Raw genomic sequence first — 25,375 nt, 5'->3', positions numbered from 1 at the left:
GGTTCCATCTAATCCTAATTATCTCCAAAGGCAATACTTCCTAATGCCATCACATTGGAGGCTAGAGCTTCAACATATGAATTTTAGGGAAGGACATAAATATTCAGTCCATCATAGCCTTTAAGGAGTAAGTGGAAATATATTTAACAAAATGGAGTTTTAGAAGGCAACACTCATTTTAAAAGAGAGACCAAAGGACCTACTTCACAAAATATATCTATTGACTCAATAAGTACTTTGTTCAAATAATGACAGTTTAATGAAATTTTGCATTTGCATAAAGGTCTGTCATTTCAAAATACTTCTTTATTTTACTCAGGACAAGCTAGAAGTTCCTTTCAGGTATCATAACTCCTCTAATCACAAAGTTCTTATCAACTTGATTACAAGTAGCAATTAATTGGAGAATATCATATAATAAAACAAAAAGCAGGATATTGAAACGAGAACCTGGGAAGAATCCAATTTTGGTCAATTTTCCATTATGTGCTAGTAAAAATATCCAAGCCGCTTTCTGTGTGGCACTTTTGTAATCACGTAGTAAATCTTTGTCTGAAAAAAAGAAGTTTTTCCTTACAAGAAATGAGGGAGAGGATGGACTGGGTTGGTGACAATGGATTTGCAATACAAATATTCTTTTTGTGTTTACAAAATTCTGTGGGATTTCTAAATTGGCCAATCAAGTTTTCAAAGATGAATTTAGCACTACTTCCCTTTCATATCTGTCTCTCTAAATAACTTGCTATCATGCTTATGCCTGAGAATCTTAACATTTTTCACCAACCTCAGGAAGAAAGTTTTCACTCACCACATAATAATTTCATCTTGTAAACTGCATAGTGGTTCACACGACACGTATTCATTTAATAGCACAGGGCTCGTATTATAACGATATAATAAAGTTATGTATTATAAAGAATTCATTGTTCATTGGAATTTTACAACGTATCTATGGTTAAAAATCTTTTTCTTTTATCAGGAAATATTATGTGCTTATCATACTTCATCATGTTTCTATCGTTTTCATCAGGTCTATTGTCCCCAAGTTCATGGAGTCACTAACTCAATGCAAAACAGGGAAAATATCACAATAGAGGAAACATATCACATAAAGAAACAATCATACACTGTGAAAATTGTATATGAATTTGAATTAGCTTTTTTGGTTTTTTTTTTTTTGGCTGAGCCCATGGCGTGTGGAAGTTCTAAACCAGGGATTGAACCCACACCACAGCAGCAACCCAAGCTGCTGCACTGAAAATACTGGATCCTTAACTGACTAAGCCACCAGGGAACTCCTGAAATTGAATCAGCTTTGAAAGAGTCATTATGTTGTCAGGTTGGAGAATATAAAGAGAATGGGCTTTAGAGCCAAACTTGCCTAGATTCAAATACTGTTTACCGACGATAAAGCCAAGCTAGAGTATTAAACTCTCTGGGGAGCAAATGGCAAGCTTCAATTTTACCTTTTTGTGAAGTCTTTTCTGATCCTATACCTTCTTCTGCGACGTTTTATCATAACAACTGTGCTCACATAAAACTATATTTATATTTCTATTTTAATGCTCACCCCTTTGTTTCATGTTTGTCGTATGCCAAATTGATAGTCTCCACTATGAGATCTTTGAGGACAGTGAGAATTTATCTTTTCATCATTAGTACAGTAGAGTATAAATTCAGAAGTGTTCATTGAATCAATGAAAATTGGAGCAGATGATTTTAAAATCACCATTATCATAAACTTTTCAGCAGAAGTCCTTGTATTTAAGAGAAAATTATTTTCAAAATTATCAAATTAACACTAGGAAGTTCACCTATAGGCAGGATCTTAATACCACTAATCATCTAAGACTATTTCATTTATAGAAAATATAAGTATAAATAACTTTCTTATAAGAAACCAGATTAGTTTTCTCTTCTTGCTGAATTAAGTCAAGCTTTACCAGCACAATTGTGCCAGTTTTTATAGAGCAGAATTTGAAATGTAGATGATGATGCACAGTTCAGGAAATCAAAGCTTCGCTTTACATACACAAATGCATGACTTCCTTTAATTTTTGTATGCATTATTGTTTTATCTGAAAATATCTTTCTTAAGCCCAACAATATGGTCAGCACTGTTTGAGGCACGGGGGTGGGGAGGGGATGCGGCTGAAAAACAAAATAGGATTCAATTCTTGCCTGTTTAGAAGCTCAGCCTGGTAAGGGAAACAAAGATGTAAATAAACAGTTGCAACACAACCTGGTAAATGTTATCATAGAACTAGGGACATTATATTATGGAGGCAGAAATGCTGAAATAACTGTGAAATGTCTTTTTTTTTTTTTTTGGAACTGAAAACTAATTGTGAATTATACTACTAATGAAATCTAGGTCGCTGCTATTATAGCCGCCTTCCCTTTGAAATGCCTTTACTTTAATAGCTTTGTGAAATAAAGACTGTGACTATTGTAGATAAGCTCTGAAAAGCAAACACTGGTTTTATAAAAGAAATGCATTACAGGGACACTGACGATGCCAGTGCATTCAAACAGATTTTCACAAATACTGAAACTTCATCTGACACCACAATGATCTAAACAAAATTATAATAAAATTACCTGTAATTAGAGAACAAAATTTCTCATGGAAAGCTTTCATTTGGGGCATCTGGAAACAATAGAGTTTTCATTTCTGCTTGGCAGAGGTATGATCTTTGGATAAACAACATGCAGCATTTAAATAAGATCCTCTTTCCAAAACGTCCAAGGGAGGTTTGGGGAAAAACAATCAGGCTGGTACAGCCTAACTAATGTTAGTCTGCTTCTAGTTCACCACACACAGACCCTAAATCTCTGTCCAGGACAACATATACTAAGAATTTGGAGGGAGTTCCCTCGTGGCTCAACAGGTTAAGAACCTGACTAGTATACATGAGGATGCGAGTTCAATCCCTGGCCTCGCTCAGTGGGTTGAGGATCTGGTGTGGCCATGAGCTGTGGTGTAGGTTGCAGACGTGGCTTGGATCTGGCATTGCTGTGGCTGTGGTGTAAGCCAGCAGCTGTAACTCTGATTCGACCCCTAGCCTGGGAACTTCCATATGCTGTGGGTGCGGTCCTAAAAAGGCAACGATGACAGTAACTTGGGAAAGACTTGTTTTTGACTAGGAAACAAGTTGCAGCATTGTCTTAACAATGTTAAATAATCTTTATATTGAGATGGAAGAACACAAACTTCCCTAAGGAAGTCATTTGTGAGCCTCAATTTGTTCATATGTCGAGTGGGGTAATAAGATTAAATGCAGCCTCCTCTGAGGAGTCATTCCTGAGGCCCCTCTTCTATTTCCCTGCCTGTACCAGCCACACTTAGATGCTTTCAGAGTACTTTGTTTATACCTTTATTTCCCCTTACTCTACCCAGTTTAACAAGGGAGAAATTTATATCAGCACCCAAGGGCAATACTCAACCTTTCTCAATCCCCCCTCATCCCACATAAAGATGTGTAGGGGGATAATTTTCTGAATATTAACCACTATTCCTATCATTCTATGTCTCCCACCCCATTATTTAATCAGGTATGTGCATTGCTTCAGGAAATGGAAAGAATTAATCTCAGTTTCACAAAGCTCAGTTATTTATTTTTTTCTAAATTTAGATGCAGGGGGTATTCAAGACATAGATGTAAGATATTGACATAATAAATAGATGCCTTCTGTCCTAGCAGCAGAGAGCATAAGGGATAGAATTAACTACACATTTGACATACCTGTAGGATATCTGAGTGCAGGGCTGACCTGTGCACCTGTTCTCCCAGGTAAACCCTGGGAAAGTGGCCAGCACTTTCATGAGAGCAGAAGAAATGGTTGAGTGGATGCTTAAACAATGCTTTTGAGGTGGTTTCCCTAGACCTCAGGAGAGAAGTAGGTTATTTTGGCTGCATCACATAGTGACATAAATGTAGCACCAGGACCTGTGGGGCCCTAAGGTCTGGCATCTGGACCCAGAGGACAAGGGAGTGATTTTCTTCTCTTGGTCTTATTCACTCCCCAGGTGCAGCTCAATGTCTCAGCTCACCTGGCTGGAAGTAGACTGTTGCTCTTTGAAATGTTAGCAGAAGTATGCTGAAGAGGATACTTCACTTTGAACTTTGTTGCTTTTTCTCTCTGAGTAGACTGTAAATTCCTGAAGGGTTAAATCAGGGTTTTTTGTTTGTTAGCTTGTTTTTTAGGGCCGCCCCTCCAGCATCTGGAAGTTCCCAGGCTAGTCAAATCCAGAGCTGCAGCTGCCTGCCTACGCCACAGCCACAGCCACGCCAGATCCCAGCCACATCTGTGAATTACACCACAGCTCACGGAAATGCCAGATCCCCAACCCACTGATCAAGGACAGGGACCAAAACTGCAGGTTCCTTTCTGCTGAGTGACAACCAGAACTCCAGGCTATATCAGTTTTTAATTTCGTATGTTCGGTGCCTAACACAGTACAGACACACAATGAGTACTCAGTCCAATTTTGCTGAAACAGTGGCCACATTTAATCTATATTTGTTTAATCATAGCTGAGAAGATAGTCCTGAAGGGAAATAGGAAAATGAAATGGAAGAGGTTTTTTTTTGAAGGATGATAATGTAAAACTCAAACAAAGAAGTAGAAATCAACTTCGTATCCAAGTTCCTGTGGCCTGTGACGATAACCATGGCAGAAGTAATCTTCCTCTCATACTTAAAGGACACCAAAACATCAATATTATTAGCCTAAGTAAAATTGCACCTGACCTTGCCTCCCCAGTGGCCGTGAAAGAATACTAATGGTCTTGTTGTGGTATTTGGATAACCTGAGATGTCCATATAAATTAGTTCTGCTTTTCCTGCTTGCCAGCTTCTATCTGCAACCAATTCATAACTTTGTTCTCAAACTCGTGCCCAAACAGACTACTTCCCTGGTAAGTACTCAGCTGCCCCTTCCCAGGCAGTGACATCGCTATGATCTTCCCGACAGCCCTTGGGGAATGCCTTGCTCCTCACAAACTTCTTTCTACCCAAATGGGAAGGAAAACGCCTTTCTTCCCCAGGAAGCTAAAAAATCTCTTTTTCTCTCTTTGAAGCATGAAAGAAAAGGCTTATTCCCATCAGACTAAGTAAATAAGCAATAAAGCTTGAATCAAAGGTGCACGAAGAGAAGTTTTCAATCCTGCCTAAAGAATGTTTATACGTGTTGGCTAATTCCTTAGAGAAATGATCTATTGAGTAAAATATTTATCTTCTGCAAAAGTCATGGTTGAAAAAAAAGAAAGTCATGATATCCCTTGTGCAGGCAGGGGAAAGAGACTCAACAAATCACTCTCAGAAAATGTCTAAGGTTTTTATATATTATGGATACCTTACCTGGAAGTGATCAAATCAAGGTAAGTAGATGTAGTGGAATGCTTAAGTGTAGCTCTTATAAAATTACTTGTTAATTGTGTGTAAGGATAATTCCTGGAAGTTCTCTTCCTTCTTATTAAAAGACAAATCAAAATATGGTAATCCCCAAGTCAGTGACTCTCTATTGAGGCCATAGAGGAGGATTCTAGGCAAATATTTCTCCAATTAAAAGCATGATTGATAGCTATCTCCAGCTAGAAGCCAGATTTGATGATGTGCACATGAAAGACCATGCAAAGCAATTGCAAAATCTTTCCCCAGGGCTTTCTGAAGAGGAAAAGAGTGAGAAGGGAGAAGTAGTATGTTATTTTATAGACTGATGCAAAACTTAATTGACACTCAGGGTCCTACGGAAAGTATGCATGAGTGAAAACAAACCAGACTGCAAAATTAATTCGCCAAAGAAAAGGAAGACAAAGAAGGTAAAGGTAAAGAAGGGCTGATGCAAAATCCAAAGGAATTTAATTATGTAGTAGACAGTTTTCTTCTCTGTGATTGTGTTTTATTCAAAGTTTTAGTCACTTCTCAGCAGATCCTAAGCCATTAATATGTCCCTGGTAGGAGGAAAAGGGGCTAACCAAAGCAGAATAATGACAAAAACTTTTTATTTTACATTTTCTGTAACTTAAATGTCTAATGATATTGGGCATTTGATGCACAAACTGTCAACAAGTCTATCTTTTCTTCAAATGTAATTGAATGTAAAGTAAAATTTAACTGCTTTGAATTAACCACTATAACTCTTTTTGTTCCCGGCTTCCTCTCTTTCTCTTTGACCATTTGCCAAGTTTATTCTATGCTTTGCATGTTTCCATTACCATAAGGGAGAATTTCAATAAATCTTAAGAAAAAAGAAATGTGATTTTTGGATTCTATTTGGAATTTCCTTGTCCAAATCATGTTTATATGTTATGACAAAATATGAATCATAGTGAGTAATAAATATATTAGCAGTAAGCAGGATATCCTCATGCTTCAGTGCACAGACTTTGTGGTTAGATTGTATTAATTAAAAATCCCAGGCCTAAAACATACTAGCTCAGTGAACTTAAGCAAATTATTTAATCTCTTGGTGGTTCTGCTTTCTAATCTAGAAAATGGGTTTGATAATATTACCTGTCTCCTAAAGGTGTTGAGAGGAATAACTAAGTTAAAATAGGTAATGTGCTTAGAAAGTATCTGGCATATAAGAAATGAAATATAAGTATCTAGTGTTATATTTATCAACTGCTACTGTAAAGCAATGTTAGCCTTCTCCCCTGATTTATCATCTTGGAAAAACTGGTTCCCAACTAACAGTGCCCGTTTGGGGCTTTATAGGAATGTCGAAGTAACTTCAATCATGTTTTGTTACGTCAGCAACATTACTTACCTAATTTGATTGCCATGCATGGTTTTATATGTTTTCTTCATGTTTCTGCATCCATAAAGTATACATAGTTCACTTCTTTGTTGAAAATTATATAAAGGTTGTTATCTTTTAGAAATATTCATTCATATTTAAACATGTAGCTCTAGTTAATTCATGTTAAAATACTGTAAATAACTACCTTTTATGAATATATGTTTATCTGTTCTGCTACCGAAGAACTTTCAGATTGTTTCTAGGTTTTGTAAAAATGTGACCCAGCAAACATTCTTGCAGATTTTCCACAGATATGATAACATTTTCCTACGGTGAAAAGTTAGTTGTTGATTTGCTACATCATTTGGGATATACATCTTCGACTTTAATAAATAGGTCCAAACTGTGCTTCAAAGTGCACTTGTACACTTATCAAATTTAAATTATTTTCACCAATATTATGGTGTATTGCATTTTCTTAAATTTTAGTAAAATTGGGTTTATTTCCATGTCTGCTGGCCATTTAGGTTTCTTCCTCTATATTATCTGATCAAATCCTTTGTCCATCATTTTACTAGAAAGACCAGCTTTCTATTATTATTTTTCAGAAGCCTCTGGAATATTCTCAGTATAAAGCCCTTATATATTTTAGATTTGTAAACATATTCTCAGCTGTGATTTATCTTTTTTACTTAATTTGCAGTGACAATTCACTGCAGTATTATTTGGGTTATTGCAGGTTAATCTGTAAATCTTTTCCTTCATTGTTCCTTCTTTTTGTGCCTTTTTTGGGGGGAGGGGGGCTACATCCATGGCATGTGTAAATTCCCAGGCCAAGGATCAAACCTGTGCCACAACAGCAACCTGAGCTGCTGGAGGGACAACACCAGATACCAGATCCTTAACCCACTGCACCATAAGAGAACTCCTTTTTTGCGCTTTTTTTTCTTTTTTTTGGGGGGGGTGCTTTTTTAGGGCTGCCCATGAAGCATATGCAAGTTCCCAGGCTAAGAGCTGAATCAGAGCTGCAGCTGCTGGCCTTCACCACAGCCAGAACAGCACCAGATCAAGCCATGTCTACAACCTACACCATAGCTCATGGCAGTGCAGGATCCTTAACCCACTGAGTGAGGCCAGGGAGCAAACTCTCATCCTCATGGATACTAGTTGAGTTTGTTCCTGCTGAGCCATGAGGGAGACTCCTTTTGTGCCTTTTTAAAGAAAAAATTTCATATCCAACATCACTAGGGGGAAAATCGCTCTGTGTTTTCTTCTAAAAGTCAGAGGTAAATATATCAGTTTCTTTATATGTAAAAATGGAAATAATTTTACTCATGTCTTTAGAGTGTTGTGAAGACATTAAGAATTACTATCCAGGGCTGAGCTCAAAGCCTGGCACCTATGTGGTAGATTTTCAATAAATGTTAGTTACCCTTTCATTCTGTGACTTATAAATCCCAATTAATAGTTAATTTCCAAAATTCAGAGAACTTGAAGGGGAAAAGACTCTGAGAGAAGCTTTGAAGGGAAAGTAAACTAGAAAAAAATTTGTATGACTGCAAATTTGATTCTCTCTCTTGTGCCTGCAACAAATACCTAAGTCTCCAAATAGTAGACATGATTCAGCATCCTTGGGTTAAAGAAAACAAAAACATTTGATTATAAGATGCTGACTAAACCAGGTAAAACTGGAATGCCTTCTGATTGACTATATCCAAGACAAAATAAATTTATCATTGGAATCTAGGAAATTTGCTGAAAACTATATCTAATTTAAGAGAATTTTACATGAGTTATAAGCTCAAACAGTGAACAAAAGGGAAATAGGGATCTGGGAAATTTGGTGATTAAAGACTTGAATCAAATAGTATTTAATCAAATAGTATTTAAAAGATGAGTCAATACCTGGAAGTAAGTACTGGATGTGAATTTGCCGCTAACAAATGTGAAGCTACTTAATTTCACCTTTCATTCTGAAATGACAGTGGAAGTTTGTTTTACACTGGCATATATATAAGGGGAGAGTAAATATTTCTGTCATAAGGTCGTGTGAGTTTTATCTGTCCTAGTAAAACTGACCATTAATATTCACTCTACACCACTGTCATTTGGGCAGGCAGTCACGTGACCACAACTTGTGTTTCAAATATATTCGTTATAAATCTTTCAGTGAAGCTTTTAAAAAGAAATAGCCAACATCCCTTGTCAGACTGAAATAAATCTATTTTTGAAATGTTTATTCTCTTTTTGAAGAATGGCTTTTTCTGCCATTTCCTCATTTTTTAAAAAGTTAACTAAGATTCAATTTGTCATGATTTGGATATCACAGAAAGCATTTATTGTACATAATTCATCAAATATGAGGATAAAATATATAATTAGGGATGTTGAAAAGTTAAAAAAAAATTAAAAAGAGCAGAGTGAAATTAGGTGCAGGGACAAAACTCATCTGCAAGGTAAATCCCTGTGGTTCGGTTCTGTTCTGTGTCTGTAAGGAATGAGGACATGTCACATTTACTCGCCTCCCAGTTTGCCTGTCTAAATCAAAGAGACCATCAACGACAGACATAGCCCCGCCCAGTGTCTGAGCCAATCCCAACTGATCCTGAAAGAATATTCAGACCATCAGCCCCTAAAGTAGACAGGAATTAGAACTAATCATGCTGCTTTTCAGTCGGGTATCCAGGGAGCCTGGGTCATCTTATGATGAGCCCAGGAAGCTGCTTACTTATAATATACTCTCCTCCTTTCTTCACATACACTTTCCCTATGTCTATAGTTGGATATCTTTGCCAATTCATGGATTCATGGCAATTTCTTTACTCAGTCTGCTAATAGGAGGACGAAATTTTTGCCTAGATTTTGTTACCTTTCTTCTTTTCACTATGCCTCCGAAAATGATCTGAGTTCCAACACAACTAGACCTGGGTTCAGAACTCAGAGCAGTTTGCCAGCCTTCTGGACACCACGCTTCCCTCTAGCCTTCTCCTCCACTCATGTCTCTTGCAACGTTCTTGCATGTCAGACCACTTTTGCTAATGTTCAGGCCACCTTGAGGCCTTAATATGTTCTTAAGCATTATAGGTTTACGCCTGGGAAAATCTGTCCTCTGAAACAATCCTCATATCCTGAGGCTTGCATGACTCTCCCTACGCCAAGTCTTTCCTGCTGGTGTTTTTATTATTATGTTAAATAGTTTTATTTATTTTGTTTTCTCTGTTACCTATGGATTTCACATTAGACAGATGTCTGGCTATATTTGGAACATGTTTATGATGAACCAACTCAAAAATATGTTTTTGATGCATTTTTTCCAAGATTAGTTTATATAAATCACTCTCCCCAAATCATTTCACTTCCATTGTTTTTAAGTCCTTTTTAGAATGCAGTAGAATCTACATATTAATTCAAATTAAGTATATATATATATATGTGTGTATATATGTATATTTATGTGCACACACACACATGCCCACACAGATTCTTCTTCAAATAACAGTGGATAAGGTAATGGAAATGTTAGGATTGTGTTCAGACAAGATGTTGGGTCCAGACAGGGGATTTAGAGCAATCAAGTGGGGGGGAAGGGTAGCAGCAATAGAAATTGGTGACACATAGGAAATTAACAAAATATATTAATATGTTATGTACATATATTAAGGATAATGAAAATCAGGTTTCTCACTTTGGAGAAAGAAGTTACAAATATAGAAGGAGCGGAAGCTAGAAGGAATTGGTGGTGTTAGATTGAAATAGACATATTCATGTGAACTTGTGGCTTTTGACACATAGATAACTTTGGAAAATGAATATAGATTTAGATGTGTGTGTAAGTTTATGAATTTGTGCGTATGTATCTCTGTGTGTATATTCCATATTCTGTGCCCTGAGAGCAACAGTAACTTAAAAACAGTACCTTAAAAATAATTTCTAAATATTATTTATTATTTTCCATGGAAAGGAACTAGGGTTTGTTTGTTTGTTTTGATGAAATGCTTGATTTTAGGGCTGAGGCACAGGTAGTTGAAGACATCCTGGAATATCTTATTCTGCCAGAAAGAAAGGAAGCGCTCAAAGAGTGTTGTGGGTGTGACAAAGAAACATAGAAATCAACTAGAAAGGGCTTTTACTGTCTAAATTTCAGATAATATGGGCATCGAAATAAATCAGGATGAAAATGAATTAAGCCAACTGAATAAAACAAGGAACCAGAGTCCATACTGATTTAAATAAATTACTAATTAAAAACGATATTTATATAGCTTCAATGAATGTCCCCACAAAATGTATATTAATACCCAAAGGGAATAGAAAAACCCTCAGAGGATATTCCTGGTAAACAATTCCTTAATCAAGCAATCAAAGAGAATTCATCAGTAATGGAATGGGCAAAAGAATCTGCCTGAGAGGATACAAGAAGCCTATGATGTGTTCAGTATCACACAGCAAGAAAGAGGTGGCACTGAGACATGGAGCCAGCCAGAGTCACACTCATCACCATCTCCCTATTCTGTGTTATGAATATAACACATACTTCTAGAGTCCGAGAAAAATAACTTGACTTCAGCGATGAGAGATGTTTATCCTCACTGCACTTTACATTTATCCTCACCTCCACTTGCAAAATAAAACAGGAGAGCTCTTATATCAGAGGGTTGTTGTGAGGATAAATCCCTAGAATATACTAAGAAAAGGTAAATATGTTATAATTAATAAAGACTGTCGAAAAATGCTTTAGGAGCAATGATGAACATAAGCGACCTTGCAGGAAGGTTGTATGTGGCAAACTTAATAGTCTGAGAATTTACTGAAAAATGAAGCAAAAATCAAAACTTTATATATTACAGAGAAGAAACAGTTTGAAGTCCACAAAGCAATCAATAAAAATTCAATTTCTCTAATAGACATTTTGATTATCTACCATTTACTGTTTTATTTATTTTGTGTCAATTTTTGTAAAGTGTGTTTTTAAGGAATTGGTTTATTTCCTTTAAGTTGCCACATTTTTTGGCGTAAAGCTTATTAGCCTCAATATCTGTAGGATCTATAAATGATGTCCTCTTTCATTTCTGATATTGAGAGTTTGATATTTCTCTTTTTACGTTGATCAGAATACATCAAGATTTATCATGTGCAACACTCCATTGAGGAAAAAATGACAACCCGTAAAATTCAAGTGTATAATTAAGCATGATTTTACATATATCTACAGCCATAAAATTATTACCAACTGCAAGATAATTAACACACATCTCACTCACAAAAGTTTCTGCCTTTGTCTGGATAAACTGCCTTCCCCACCCTCACTATGATCTCCTGGCAACCACGAAGAGGCTTTGTGCCACTACAGATTAGTCTGCATTTTTTAGAATTTTATATACATGGAATCATACAGTACATAAGTATATTGTTTGGCTTCTTTCACACAACATAATTATTTTGAAATTCCTCCATGCTGTTGTACATTCCATGAATCAGTCTCTTTTAGTTGCTAATATTCCATTATATGGATATACCACACTTCATTATTCATCTACCTGTGGACGGACTTTGGGGTTGTTTAGAGTTTTTGTCTATTATAAATAAAGCAAATAAGATGAATTTGTGTACAAATATTTTAATGGGCCTATGCTTGAAATTCTCTTGGGAAAGTTATTAGGGGTGTCATGTGGTAGCTATATGTTTACATTTTTTAGAAATTGCCAACCTGGAGTTCCCATCGTGGCACAGTGGTTAACGAATCCAACTAGGAACCATGAGGTTGCGGGTTCGATCCCTGGCCTTGCTCAGTGGGTTAACGATCCGGCGTTGCCGTGGGCTGTGGTGTAGGTTGCAGACGCGGCTCGGATCCTGAGTTGCTGTGGGTCTGGCATAGGCTGGTGGCTACAGCTCCGATTAGACCCCTAGCCTGGGAACCTCCATATGCTGTGGGAGCGGCCCAAGAAATGCCAAAAAGCCAAAAAAAAAAAAAAAAAAAAAAAGAAATTGCCAACCTGTTTTACCAAGTTGTACTATCATCTTACATTCCAACCACAGTGTGAGGGTTCTACTTTCTCCATATTCTATCCAACTCTTGGTATGGTCAGTGATTTTAATTTTAGCCATTCTATTAGGGGTGCAATGCTAATTCATTGTTATTTACATTTGCATTCCCTAATAAAATAATGGTAATTAACTTATTAATGTGTTTATTTAGCATCCATACATCTTTCTTGGTGATTACTTCTTTCAAATTCTTTGCTCAGTTTTATATATATATATTACTTGTTTTCTTGTAATTGGGTCTTGAGGGCCCCATATATATTCTGAAAATGTGATCCACAAACATCTTCCCAGTTTGTGGCTTCTCTCTTCATTGTCTTAACGATGCACATCCAAGAATGGAAGTTCTAAAGTTTGGCAGAGTCCACATTGTCATATTTTTCATGTCTGCCTCTTGTGGTGGATGACTTAAAGGCTGTGCTCAGCTGGGACTGGTGAGCAGAACACCGACCTGTGGCTTCTCCAAGTGGCATGAAATTTCACAGCACTTCAGCTGGATTCTCAGAGCAAGTGTGAGACAGCAGGCCTTCAAAGAGAATCAAGCAAGTGTACAAAGTTTTTCTAACCTAGCTTCAGAAGTCACATGGCATTACTTGCACTTCGTTCTATTGGGTGAGGCCATCACAAGCCCACCCAGATTCAAAGGGAGGAAAATTCAGACTACTTTTACTGGGGAGTGCTATTTATTCAAGAAAGTTTGAAATAGAATATATTGTTAGTCCCATCTTTGGAAAATACAATCTGCCACAGAAAATAAGCAGGTTAAAACTAACATGATGATGAGAGAAGGAGTCAAAGAGTAGTGCCGGGGACCCTCTTAGGAAGCCTGCTCAGGGACATCATCTCAGGAGAAGCTCCATTTGGGTAGATATAGGAATGATTAAAAAGAAGGACTCATGCAAAAATCAAAGAAAAGTATGTCTTCACAGAAGCAATGGTTAGTGTTCTGTCTCCGAAATGGGAAGAAGGAGAAGAAAGGCCAGAATGTGTGGAATATAATGAGAGTAAAACACAGAAGTAGGAGAGAGAATGGGAAAGAGAGTAGGATCCAGATAATAATAATAAAAGGCTATTAAGTATTGATAAGGGACTTTATGCTATTTGTAGCTGAAAGCCATCAGAGAGTTTTAAGTAGGATGAGCAAGGTAATCTAATTTATTCTTGTCTTTATTTTAGAATGGCCATTTAATATATCTATATTTTTTCAGGTGGAAAACTTTTTATGAATTTTTATTTTTTATATAATTTTAAAGTTTACACTTCTCTTACAGTTACTATAAAATATTGGCTACATTCCCCATGTTGTATAATACATCCTTGTAGCTTCTCTTACACCCAATTGTTTGTACCCTCTGCTCCCTAACACCAATGATGCGCTTCCACACCACTGGAAACCACTAGTTTATTCTCTGTATCTGTGAGTTTGCTTCTTTTCATTTTATTCACTAGTTTTTGTAATTTTTAGATACAACATAGATGCGATATAGAATAGTATTTGTCTTTCTCTGACTCATTTCACTTAGTATAATGCCCTCCAATTCCATTCATATTGCTGCAAATGGCATAATTTCATTATTTTTACAATTAGTATTCCATTGTGTGTGTGTGTGTGTGTGTGTGCGTGTGTGTGTATACATATATACCCTACATTTTGTATCTATTCATCCATAGATTAACGCATAAGTTGCTTCCATATCTTGGCAATTGTAAATAATGTCGCTATGAAAATCAAGATGCATATATCATTTCACAAATTAGTGTTTGGGGGTTTTGTGAACATATACCCAGGAGTATAATTGCTCAGTCATACAGTAGTTCTACTTTTGGTTTTATGAGAAACCTCCATACTGCTTCCCACAGTGGCTGCACCAATTTACATTCCCACTAACAATGTACCAGCATTCCCTTTTCTCCACATCCTCACCAACATTTGGTATTTGTGTTCTTTTTGATAATAGCCGTTCTGACGGGTATGAGGTGATATCTCACTGTGGTCTTTATTTGCATGTCCCTGATGATTAGAAATGCTGAGCATCTTTTCATGTGCCTGTTGCCTATCTGCAGTTCCTCTTTAGAAAAAAACCTCTATTCGATTCTCTGCTTTTTTTCTTTTTTTTAAGGACCTCACTTACGGCATATGGAAGTTCCCAGGCTGGGGGTCATATTGGAGCTGCAGCTGCCAGCCTACATAATAGCCATAGCAATGCCAGATCCTAGCCACACCAGTGTTGTGTGCTGCAGCTTGTAGCAATGTCAGATCCTTAGCCCAGTGAGCGAGGCCAGGGATTGAACCCTCATCCTCACAGATACTAGTTGGGTTCTTAACCCACTGAGCCACAACAGGAGTTTTATAATATCTGGTCTTACATTTATGTCTTTAATGCATCTTAGGCTTATATGATGTTAAAGAATGTTTTCATTTCGTTCCTTTATATGTAGTCATCCAGTTTTCCCAGAATCAGATATTGAAGAGACTGTTTTCTCCAAGGTACATTCTTACCTACTTTTTCCTATATTAATTAACCATAAGAATGTGGGTTTATGGAGTTCCCATCATGGCTCAGCGGTTAACAAACCTGACTAGTATCCATGAGGATGTGGGTTTGATCCCTGGCCTGGGAACCTCCATGTGCCATGAGTGTGGCCCTAAAAAGACAAAAAAAAAAAAAAAAAAAAAAAAAAAGAGAGAGAGAGAGAGAGAGAGAGAATGTCAGTCTGTTTCTGAGCTTACTATCCTATTCCATTGATCTCTGTGTTTGTTTTTTTCTGCCAGTACCATACTGTTTTTATTACTGTAACTTTGTAGTATAGTCTTAATTCAGGGAGCATGATTCTTCAAGTTCTATTCTTCTTTCGCAAGACTGTTTTGTATATTTGGGGTCTTTTGTGTTTCCACGCATATTTAAAAATATTTTGGTCTAGTTCTGTGAAAAATGCCATTGATACTTTGATAGAGATTTAATTAAATCTGTAGATTGCCTTGGGTAGTATGGTTATTTTAACAATATTGATTCTTCCAATCTAAGAACACAGTACATTTTTCCATCTTTTTATGTTGTCTTCAATGTCTTTCATCAGTGTCTTACAGTTTTTCAAGTGCAGGTCTTTTGCCTCCTTAGGTAGGTTTATTCCTAGGTATTTTATTCTTTTTAATGAGATGGTAAATAGTGTATTTTCCTTAATTTTTTTTCTTTCTGATAACTTGTAGTTAGTGTATAGAAATGTAACAGATGTCTGTATATTAATTTTGTATCCTACAACATTACTAAATTTGTTTGATCAGCTCTAGTAGTTTTCTGGTGGCATCTTTAGGATTTTCCTATGGGTAGTAGATCACACTTGGTGCCATATGGAGGAGAAAGAGTGAAGGCAGGGGGCTGTGGAAGTCTGGTATAAGAAGCAAGATATTTGGAAAGGTTAGGGTTGTAGACTGTGGGGATAAGGAAGATGGTGATAAGAAGAGGCCAAAGAGATTATAGAGATATGAAAAGCTGCTGATGGATTGGAAGTGACTTGGAAAGAAAGAGGGGACTCAAAGGTGATTCCATAGTCTGGGGGCAAGAATTACTGAGTGAACTGTGATATCATTCCTTATAATGGGGATCACTGAGGGAGAGAAGACTTTGAGTCGGGAAGGAAGTGCAAGTTCTCTTTTGGACACGTTGCCCTGGAAATAACCCATTAAATATCCAACATATATTGTAGGCATCAAGATGTGTCAGGAGGAATGTCAGAAAAAGAATCAAGGTATGGTATTCCTCAGCATCTATTACATATGACACCAAGTGTATTAGAATTATGTAATGATTCGCATGAAACAATTTTATAACCCAAGGAAAAATGACTTAGAAACAAGTTCCTACTTAAACGTTCATAATACCATCTATTACAGGTTCAAGGGGTTAAGTTTTGCTACTAATGTATGTTCTCTAATACATAAGGAATTACAAGAGGAAAAAAAAAACGTAGGCCAAAAAGGGCCTGTGTTATTTAACGCCAGACTCAGTCCCTTACAACATTTAAATTATTCACATTATCATCAAAGTCAATGTCCAGAGACTACTTTCTCCTTGCAGTCTTATTTTATAATTCAGCCTAACTCTAAAGAAATGCTTCTAGCACAAAATGAACAACCAAGATTATCTTCCTCCCAGGCTCCAAATTACCCCTTCCTATCAAGTCCAGGGTGTTTAAGGGAGAGAGTTTGAGGTTGGGAGATCTGTGTGCTTGCTACAGGGTATCTCATAGTCAGTAAAATGGCCTTCAATAACCTCCTCTTTCCTTCCTGAGGCTTCTAGGCCACAAGAGTTTTCCTCTCTCTCTCTTTCTCTGAGAACAAATGAAAGAATAAGGATGTTACCTGGTAGGTTATAGCTCACAAAAAAAATTCTGCAAAAAATGCTTCCGAGAACATCCTTCTCTTTTACAAATGCAGTGAAAGAAATATCCACAAAACATTTGATTTAACAAAAGATAATTAAGAAGAGATGAATAAAATTAGAGTTGATCATTTCAAAGGATCCAGCATCCAAAAGTTAAAACTGTATTGATACATACTTTGATATCACTATGAGTTATTGCTACATAATATTGCTCTCACGTTAGAAAGGCAGATTAATGTAGTGGTTACCAGGATGGCCTTCTTTAGAATCAGACACCTAGGGTTTACATCTTGACCGTTCTTGCTATCAGCTATGAAATCTAGGCCGGGTTTTTCAGTTCTTTCCACATCTATATATATAAATGTGTCATCATATTAATAAAAAATTCCAGAGGGTTGTTTGGAGTATGAGTAATTTAGTAGAAGTAAAGCACTTAAAACAGGGAATGGTGCACAGTATACACTATGCCAGCTAAACCTATATATTAGCTATTTGTAATTCTCTTTCCCATTTTTACTCTTTGGTTTGCCTCCCATTCAAGAAACCAGTACTCATTATATTATTACATAATTCACATATATCCTTTAGCCTTCAAAATCAGTAATTCCTCAATTAGAGGCACAGAATTCAGAACTGAAATGATCATCCTATATTTAGTGACAGAGGGCAGGAAACAATCTTAATCTTTCCCTGTAATTGTTAAGAATTGCTTACCTATTTTTAATTGTTAAGAATTATTTACCTGTTACAGATGTTTCAATGATAAAGTAATATCTAAATACTGTTTTGAGTGCCCAATGAAATTATGCATCTATGTGTGTAATGTCATTCTATGCCAAGCACTATGCTATTTTAAATACATCATAAAAATCCAGTAAGGACCATTATTTGTGCCATTTTACAAATAGAAAAAAACAGACTTGTGAAGATAAATGCATGTCAGGATGACAGCAGACGTGACACTGTGATTTGACTCCAAAATCCGTTCATAAATGAGGCAATAATAATAGCAAAATATAAGTGAAAGAAAATCACATTATGTATTGATACATTAAAGTTTATAGAGCTATATAAAACCAGCTTCTCATTTAGTTAACAAATAAACATGATGTTTATTTTTGACCTATTCATTAAGAGAAAATATTTAAATTCATGTCAGATAGAACACAAGTATAACAAAGGCCTTAAAGTGAAGGATACGAGATCTTAGTGTTTATGGGAATTTCAGGATTTTTTTTAAATTAAAATACCTTAGTTTCCTCAAGTTGAAAGTATGTTACCAAACTCAGGTTTGGCTGCTCCCCATTCAAAAGTCAATAATGGAGAGGGAAGTGTCGGTGGAAAGGAAAGATGCTTTAATCAGAAAAGCTGGCAGTCTGGGCAGAAAGAAGACTTATGTCCTGAGAACTCCAAAAATTCTGCTCATCTGCCAGTTTTTAAAGGGAAAAGGGGGGAAGAATCTCAGTGAATCATCGAGGCAGGAGGTTGGGTTCGGCATCAATCTCCATTGAATGCAGACTAGCTGACTCTCCTCACAAGGTATCTGGCTTCCATGATCTGACTGTGGGATTACTAAGAGGGCTGGGGGGTAGGGGTGAGGGATAGATACCTAGTCATTCTTTAACTATTTCATTCTTCATTCTTACTTCTTTTTTATCTAGGAAAAGAATCAACAGGTGAAGCAAAGCCTCCTTTGCATTCAAGAGAGCATTAAGTCAGGTGTCAGTGGGGGAGCTCCTATGGTGGCGACTGGGAACCATGAGGTTGCGGGTTCAATCCCTGGCCTTGCTCAGTGGGTTAAGGATCCAGCATTGCCGTGAGCTGTGGTGTAGGTTGTAGACCCGGCTCGGATCCCGCGTTGCTGTGGCTCTGGCGTAGGCCTGTGGCCACAGCTCTGATTAGATCCCTAGCCTGGGAACCTCTATATGCCATGGGAGTGGCCCAAAGAAATAGCAAAAAGACCAAAAAAAAAAAAAAAAAAAAAGTCAGGTGTCAGTACAAATTGTCTAGTGATCTCATTCCTATAAGCAGGGTCTTTCAAGGTTAGAAGGAAACAGAAATGGGCAAAGTGGAAAGAAAAGAGAGCTGCTATCAAGTAGAGTGCTAGGCATGTTTTTAAATACTGTTCTAAACCCAGGTGAGGACACCACAAAGATAAGTGAGTGGGTTAGTTTTACATACTGGTCTTGGAATTTTGTAAAATATTTCTTTGGAACAACTTAACTTTTTTTTAAAAGGTCACTAGAGTAGGTAATTTATACAAGATCAGTTACTTCCAAGGGTCAGGAAACATCTCTGAATCAGTTAAGATGTTAAACTCTTTATAGTAATTTCCTCACATAATAGTCCCTAAAATCATGCTCTGTATTTATTATTACCCCAATTTTCTTGAAAGGAAACTGAAGTTCAAAAATATAAACTAAATATTTAAGGTACAGAGCTAATAGGTGCAGTGGAAATAACTACACTTACTGTATCCTTCTGAAGCTATTAAAAAAGCATGAAGATAGAGCTAGTTTGAATTAATCCTTCTGACAAAACAAAGGTGTCTTTTTAAGAGGAGAACCCCAAACAGGAACCTATTATTGCTTCATCAGTGTACACAGTTGTTAAATGTTGGGGAATCTACTGTTATGCTGACTGTTCACAGCATTTTTATTTAAAATACTGTTGTCCTAGTCATTTCCTTAGCAGTAGCTGAGTCTAATTCCACTTTGTGATTGTTTATCTGGCATCTCCTGGGGATCCTCAGTGAAATGCCAGCTGCTCATCTGAAGACAATACTTAGTGGGCTACCAAATGATGCAAATGCTGGCCGTCTTAAACTCAACCTTCACAGTGGAGAGTCCACTTGAGCTGACATCAATCATATGACTCCTCTTCTATCTACTCACTTTAATGGTAGCTGAATCTTAGCTTCTCAGGAAGACAGCTATGTGATTAAAATGACTCCAGAATTTCTCTAGTTTACAGAATTCTATCCTCCCTCCAAGCGTGAGATTTCTGTATCTCCAATAATGATGACTATATTTTTTTTTACCTTAAAAAAATACTGTCCTCCCACACAGAGGCAAAAGAAACGCTGAATGTCTTGGGAATTGTTAATTTAAAAAAATCTATTTATAAATTTGGAACAAAAAGTTCCTGTTAACTACAGAATTAACTACATTTGACTTAATTGTCATTAATAAAAATTCTTCTTAAGGGCCTTTATCAGGTGTCAAACTTACTAAGTCCTAGAATTTTTTTTTAAAGTTCCTTAGTTGCAACATATCAGGATTTTATCTGTATCTAATCTCATCTGACTGACAAAAGCGAAGACCACATTACATTTTTGAAAAGTAAGTTAACTACTTCTGAAATTAAAGAATTAGAGTAAGGAAAACAACATCAGCCTTTCTGTTTGACACCAGGGCACCATGCACTTTAATCTAAAAAAGACTAAGATACATGATTACTGTTAAAAACAAGACAACAGTCCCAAAATGGAGTCACTTATGCTAAGCACCATGTTGCTAAACTGAGACTTAATTACAGTTTCAGCGCTCCTCCCAGAAATCCTCCCAGAAATAGAATCTGAAACCCGTCAACCCTGAATCACCTGAACAGCACTAGTGAAGTGATCTGCCTAATAAACGCCATACTGGGGGCAGGGGGCTATATTTACTTTAGTACTTTACCAACTAAAGAAACAAACCTTGCAATAACTATCCCACTTTTTTTGCCTAGTATAATTTCCTTGTTTCTGCTCCCTTCTGGCTATAAATATCTTTCATTTTATATTGTTCCTTGATGCTTCTTTCTATCTGCTAGAATGCATACTACCTGATTCAAATCAGCTTTTTGCCCAAATAAATTCTGAACATTTTTAGTATGCCTCATTTATCTTTTACCCATACCCTCAGTAGCTCTGCAGAGTGAAATCTCTTATTAAAGTGACCCTAGATGCAGACATGGACCTCTAGGTTTCCTCTGATTGTATAGATATTGGTCTTCTTTTCACAAAATATGCTGTATACAGAGTGATTTCTCTTCACTGCCTCCCCTTTATAAGAAAAGAATTTCCAGAGTTTCCATTGTGGTGCAGAAGAAACGAATCTGACTAGGAACCATGAGGTTGTGGGTTCGATCCCTGGCCTCGCTCAGTGGATTAAGGATCCGGTGTTGCCGTGAGCTTCGGTGTAGGTCACACATGTGGCTCGGATCCCGCGTTGCTGTGGCTGTGGTGTAGGCCGGCAGCTGCAGTTCCCATTGGACCCCTAACCTGGGAACCTCCATATGCTGTGGGTTTGGCCCTCAAAAGACAAAAGACCAAAAAAAAAAAGAATTTCCACATTTCCTCTCACTGAGGAATATATTTCTCTGTTCTGCCACAGACCTAGGATTATCAACTTTTAAGACATGAAAAATACTTTCAAAGTATTTCCCAAGTTCTAAGAATCTTTTCTTTTTGGCTTTCAAATATGGAGGCTGGAAGACATTTAGAAATGCATTACATGTGCTTATTTCTCATTCCTATTTTTTAAAATTCTGGAACTTTTTCCATTTTCCTGAATGAAAAAGGACTCTGAATAGAAAAGAAGAGAATAAAATAGTATGTAACATATGGCACATGGCAGGCAAGACTGCTACGTCACTCAGATGCCTCCCAATCCTAAATCACATGTCTTTTTCTGGCTTCCTCTGCTCTCTACTGCATCTACCTCTTCCTGCCTTTGCCCGTGTGCCTTAAGGATTCACATTGCCAATTCACCCAACTATCTCTCCCCAGATACACATATGCAAGTCTTTGAATGGTCACTAAACACCTCAGGAATGAGCTACCAGTTTCTGACTTTTAATACAATTTCTGTGTTGAAGTAAAATAAATGATACAGGCAGTATAGATTCTATAGCTGATCTGTGAGTGCTTTAGACTAAGACTTCTTCTAGCTTTATGGTCACAGTTTTTAAGAACATCCTTGTGTTATTCCGGGGAAAGCAACGGTCATTAAAAACTGTGCTACTGTCTGTGTGTACTGTTGTTTATCATACCGTATTGACATATTATATGTGTGTGTATCCATATTTAACACTGAATTTAAAATGACACCTCTCACCAAGATAAATAAAATCCTCAGCCCATATATATAAGAGTCTACATGCAGAATTGCTCAGCTTGGCTCTACTTCCTAAGGTGTAAAGAAGTAATTGTTAATTCCGATGTTAGCAGCAACAATCGCATGATTTTTCATGTAAAATTCTGGGACTTGTGTTTCTGCTTTGGAGAATGTTGCTAAACCCTTTTAGGTATATACTCATTATACTGAATTTCTTACTTAAACTTTAGATCAGAAAAGTCTATTTTATTGACCCCCCAAAGAACCTGTATTTGAATTATCAGCACACACCCACTAATGTCTGTCAATGAGTCTTACCTGCATATAAAACTTCAGTGAGGGATTATAATTGATTTACATATGGTGGCCATTCCTAGGATAAAAATTGTCCTTAGTTCTGTGGGTTCAAAACTTTCATGTGGTCAGAAAAACATCAACAACATTTACTAAATGATTGCCATCTAAATATTAGTGAGCGGTAACCATTAAAAATAATGAGTATGATACAATTTCTGCCTTTAAATTCCACAGTCTAAGCATGCAAGATATTTAATAATCACCATCCACTGTGGTAAGAACTACTCTATAGAAAAACATGAAGTCTCATAGCAGAGAATATATGCACATGGAAATTTCTCTTACTTTAGTCTAAATTGGTAAATGATCTCCGGGTACAAAAAAGTCTGAAGGAATGTAACTGTGATAAAGAGATCTATTCTCTCCATGTAGTATTTCCTTCATCCGTAGCGATGAAGTTCAAATTTTTAGCAGAATACATGGTCATGCAGAGTAAACATTACATTTTCCACCTCTGGTGCCACTAGTGCCATGTCATCGTGAGCTGGACAATAGGACAGAATAAGAAGTGATTAAGCAGTTTTAAGACATGGCCTTCGGGAGAGGGAGAAATCAAGGCATCCTCTACTCTTTGCTTTGTGCTGACCAAAACATATAGACAAGAGGACTAGAAATTGAGAAAACTTACTTCATGAGAGAAAGCATGTTGAGAATTATGATGTAAAAAGACTGAAGAAACACAGGACCCATTGATGATGGCAACAACATATTAGCCCTAAGCTCTTTATATTTGGATTTTTTAAAAGTCATTTTTATTCATTTCTATTTTTATTTTTAAGGTCCTTTTTCCTTTAAAGACATATAATCCCTTCTTTAGGTGTATCTTACATCTAACGAATTGCACCCATTTTAAACACAGAGTTTGACAGGTTTTGACAAGTGATTACAATGCTGTAACTGCAGCCACAGTCAGATACACATTTCCATCACACTCTAAATTTCCATTGGGCTCTTTTTCCCGTCAGTCCCACACTTTCTCCTCACAAATTTCCACCCAGAGCAAACACAAATTTGTTTTCTATCAGGAAAGATTACTGTTGTGTTTGCTTCAGCAGCACGTATACTAAAATTGGAACCATACAGAGAAGATTAGCATGGCCTCTGCACAAAGATGACATGCAAATTTGTGAAGCATTCCATATTAAAAGAGAAAGATTACTGTTTATTTTCAAGAACTTTATATGAAAGAATAACAGCATATGTAGTCTCTTATGCTGGGCATCTTTCACCGAGTATAATGTAGTTTCATGCATCAGTAGCTGTTGCATGCGTCAGTGGTATCGTATGTTCTTTTTAATAATCCTGAAGTTTTTCACTATATGAATATCCTACAATTTAGTTATCCATTTCTCTGTTGATAAACTGGTTAAATCTAGATTTTGGCTACCATGAATAAAACTACTATGAACTAAGCATAGTGCTTTGAGAGGACATAACATTTTGCTTTTTCTGTCTAAATAGGAATGAAGTAACTTACCTTTTGTTACTGTTAAGAAATGGTCCTATTGTTTTCCGTGTGTTACGCTGTTTTACATTTCCATTAGCAATATATGAAAGTTCCAGTTTCCCCATATCCTTACCAACATTTAAAGTAGTCTTTAATTTTTGCCATTGCAAATGATCTTATTGGTACTTCAATTAGTTATGCTTATGTTTCTTTCATTTTACATTTGCCTTCAGATTCTTTTCCCTTGTAGATGATTACAAAATACTGAGTAGAGTTCCCTGAGCTATACAGTAGATCCTTATTGGTTATCTATTTTATATACAGTAGCATGTATATGTTAATCCCATTGTGCAAATGTTTCCCTCCCCACTAGGTGTTTCCTTCTTTTTGATGCAGTGGTAAGTGGGACTGTTTCCTTAGCTTCTCTTTCTGAGAGTTGTTAGTGTATAGAAATGCAACAGGTTTCTGTATATTAGTTTTGTATCCTGCAACCTTACCAAATGCATGTGATGAGCTCTAGTAGTTTTCTGGTAGTGTCTTCAGGATTTTTTATGTATAGTATTATGTTATCTACAAATAGGGACAGCTTTACTGCTTCATTTCTAATTTGGATTCTTTTATTTCTTTTTCTTCTCTGATTGCTAGGTCTAGGACTTCTAAAACTAGGTTGAATGAAAGTGGCATAAGTGGGCCTCATTGACTTGTTCTTGATTTTAGAAGAGATGCTTTTGGCTTTTCACCATTGAGTATGATGCTAGCCGGAGGTTCATCATATATGGCCTTTATTATATTGAGGCATATACCCTCTATGTCCACATTCTGGGGAGCTTTTTTAATAATGGATGTTGAATTATAGCAAAAGCTTTTTTCTAAATTTATTGAGATGATCATATGGTTTTTAGTCACCACCTTGTTAATGTGGTATATCACACTGAGTGATGTGCATATATTGAAAAATCCCTCATCCCTGGAATAAATGACAAGGCGAGAATATACAATAGAATAAAGATAACCTCTTCAATAAGTGGTGCTGGGGAAACTGGACAGCTACATGTAAAAGAATAAAATTAAAACATTCTCTAATACCACATACAAAAATAAACTCAAAATGAATTAAAGACCTAGATGTAAGTTCAGATGCTATATAACTCTTAGAGGAAAACATGGGTAGAACACTCTTTGATGTAAATCTCAGAGATATTTTTCTGCACCCATCTCCTAAAGTAAAGGAAATAAAAGCAAAAATAAACAAATGGGACCTAATTAAACTTAAAAGCTTTTGCACAGCAAAGGAAAACCAC

General features: G+C 36.6%; 1 protein-coding gene and 1 non-coding gene across 5 annotated transcripts in view; one reads left to right on the top strand and one right to left on the bottom strand.

Moving 5' to 3' along the window:
* Positions 1-25,375, bottom strand: part of LOC106510209 (uncharacterized) — a 561,578-nt gene that overhangs the window by 131,623 nt on the left and 404,580 nt on the right. The gene's annotated exons all lie outside the window — the stretch shown is intronic.
* Positions 23,667-23,773, top strand: LOC146404217 (U6 spliceosomal RNA). Its single transcript, XR_014845049.1, has one exon. It is a non-coding gene; the product is annotated as a U6 spliceosomal RNA (small nuclear RNA).

This window comes from Sus scrofa, chromosome 4 (assembly GCF_054392235.1).
Source record: "Sus scrofa isolate SSC_HxYL_T2T_F1_AM1 chromosome 4, Sscrofa_HxYL_maternal_Yorkshire_Landrace_v2.0, whole genome shotgun sequence".
NCBI classification, from domain to species: Eukaryota; Metazoa; Chordata; class Mammalia; order Artiodactyla; family Suidae; genus Sus; species Sus scrofa.
Note: the sequence above shows the minus strand (reverse complement) of the source record. Positions and strands in the feature narration are given on the sequence as shown.